This window comes from Eurytemora carolleeae, unplaced genomic scaffold (assembly GCF_000591075.1).
Source record: "Eurytemora carolleeae unplaced genomic scaffold, Eaff_2.0 scaffold1956, whole genome shotgun sequence".
NCBI classification, from domain to species: Eukaryota; Metazoa; Arthropoda; class Copepoda; order Calanoida; family Temoridae; genus Eurytemora; species Eurytemora carolleeae.
Genome location: NW_019397844.1, coordinates 1 through 2,639, shown reverse-complemented (window position 1 = coordinate 2,639; position 2,639 = coordinate 1). Strand labels below are relative to the sequence as shown.

Genomic DNA, 2,639 nt, shown 5'->3' with positions numbered 1-2,639 from the left:
AGTTGTGCATTCTACAGATAGAGAACACTTTTAACCGATTCGGATTTTCACAGAATGAATGTTTTTACAAAAGAGGTTTCATTTGTTTACCCTTGGACCACTGTTACTTAAACTATCACTTTAAAAATTTGTTGGAAACAATAGAGCTGGCTTCGAGTCGATAAAGTGACCCATGAACACTAAACATGCATTGAAACTTATTAATTTGACTCTGATACTATTTTAAGCCAGTTTAATTTTCTCCAGCCCCCTTAGAGTCTGACTCACGTCCTCTATATGGTAATATAATTCAATATTTTTTAATTGTATTTAAAAGTAGAAATAAAAATACCACAACAAATAAAAATATATAAAAATAATTTCCTATCAGCAATTTTATTTAGTTCACTTTAATTCTTAAAAACATATTTAACCTCTCAAAAAAACTGATTTCTACCTTTTGATGAGTTTTTATTCAATTCATTAAAAAGAAACATTTATCAGATCTGCATGGAGCATGAAATTTACAAGAAAATTGAGTATGACACAAAGTTTTTGAAAATAATTTTTATTTTAGTAATTTCAAAGTAAAAAATACGTAAGAATTTGAAAAGAAAGGCATCCTCAAATCAAAAAATTTACTAGTTGATACATATTCTGGTACTTTATAATCTTGACCTTTGTTTTTTGGTTCATATCGTCAAGCAACAGTAGACGATAGAAAAACGCATCATTGTTTTCACCTTCTTTTCCAACTTTGATTTCTAAAAAACCTGTTATAAATGGATGTCATAAAAAAATTTTTAAAAATGTTGAAAAATAAAATTAAAAAGAATTATATTTTGAAAAAAAATTAGAATTTTTAAGTCTATAACACTCATGAGTGTCCACAAAAAATTTCAGTCCATTTGGTCCAGCCGTTTGGCCGGCTATAGACAACATATTTATTATTATTATTATTTGTTTTATTATATAGATATAAATCTTATTTTCATTAAATTGCTTTTCATTTGTTTTTTGTATATTTAATAAATAAATAAATTAAAACTATATTTACCTGAGTAAGATTTATCACAACGTGAATCGGTTAGCCAACAAGCTTGCCTGCAATACTTACACAAAACTTCACTCATTTCAGAAGTTCTAAATGTATTTAGTTTTTAAACCATGATAACAACAACCATCAGTTAAAAAAAAATTTCGAATTTTATTAAATACTAGCTGAAGGGCCCGGCGTTGCCCGTGGAAAAGAAACAGTTGAAAAAAAATAAAAAAAATATTTTGAAATAAATAAAACTTTTTAAAAATTTCGCATTTTTTAACCTATGACACCCTCGGCCACCCATGAGTGTCCACAAAAAAAATTCAGCCCAATCGGTCCAGCCGTTTGGCCGGCTATACGCAACATATATATATATATACGAATGTCTTGTTTTATTATATAGATAGATATATATTTTAACATAAACTTGTTGCACATTGCCTTGTGGCGAATTCATAAGAATGAGAACGTTCTAGTGAAGAGGAGCTATTTTAAAGACCTATGAAAACACACGGCGGACAGTGAGGACGCAAATTGAAGACACACCATTGAGGACAAAAATCTGGGACGCAAATTGAGAATGTACAGTTAAAAGTGTCATAAATACAGAGGAGGGCGGCCCAGGATGAGACTTCAGAAACAACTTCACTCTTGGTTCCCTGAAGCAGTAATCTTATTTTGCCAAATCTTTTGAGACACCATCATAAGTTATTTTTTTCAATTAGTTATATTATCGAACGCACAGCTTGGTTGGTACTGTGTAGTGTGTCGGTTAATTCTGCATCCGTCCAAAGGAATTTTTCAACTTAGGGAAGCACTAAATATTTTCTATTTTATTCGAAATTTGATTTTCAACGTTTGGGTTTTACATAAATCCAAGTTTTTCCTAAACATTTTTTTTAGCAAAATATGTTGTAAAGTAGAAAAATGTCTCTGAAACGTCCCTGAATATTCCTAAATTGCTGTACTAGCAGAAAGACTAGGTACGTGACCAGGGTTAAAATAGTCTACAACATCATTGAAAATAGTTACATGAGGCTTACAAATATTTTAATATTTTAAAGCTAAAACATTCAATTTTTGATATAACCCACTGAAGTTGTCCCTCTGCAACGATGTTATTTTAGATGAATGTTTAAAAATCAACAAATTTGATTTCGAATAAATATAATTTTAAATAAATGAAATTTGGGAAAATCTATTTGAATTAAACTTAATTAATTAAATCTTTAAGTTAAGCTTAGTTTAGATGTTCAATTTGTTGACACTAAGCTAGGTTATACTCACAAATACATGCATTTTAAATTCTTCTTGAAAAATTGTTGACAATCGTGTCGTACTCGTGGAATACTTTCCTGTAACTTGTAGAACCAAGGCAATGAATAAAAAAGCTAGTTTGTATCTTTTGTGTGATTTTCTTCTTTTTATGAATTCGTAGCTTTTCTATTCTTAAAATGTTTTTACTAATCTTATTTCATAATCTTGACTTCTACTGTTCGGTTTTTGATTTTCTACATTTTTATTGTTTTTATTGTTCTAGTTTTACTTTGTAGTCTTTTCGTTATTTTTGCTAATTATACAATGCTTTTTAAAAAATATTTTATATTCTCACCCCCCC

General features: G+C 29.0%; 1 long non-coding RNA gene across 1 annotated transcript; it reads right to left on the bottom strand.

The window, feature by feature from the left end:
- Window positions 1-656: 656 nt before the first annotated feature.
- On the bottom strand, window positions 657-1,124 carry LOC111716091 (uncharacterized). The gene is made up of 2 exons (XR_002768411.1): window positions 1,037-1,124; window positions 657-743 (listed from the first exon to the last, which is right to left on the bottom strand). It is a non-coding gene; the product is annotated as an uncharacterized LOC111716091 (long non-coding RNA).
- Window positions 1,125-2,639: the final 1,515 nt, after the last annotated feature.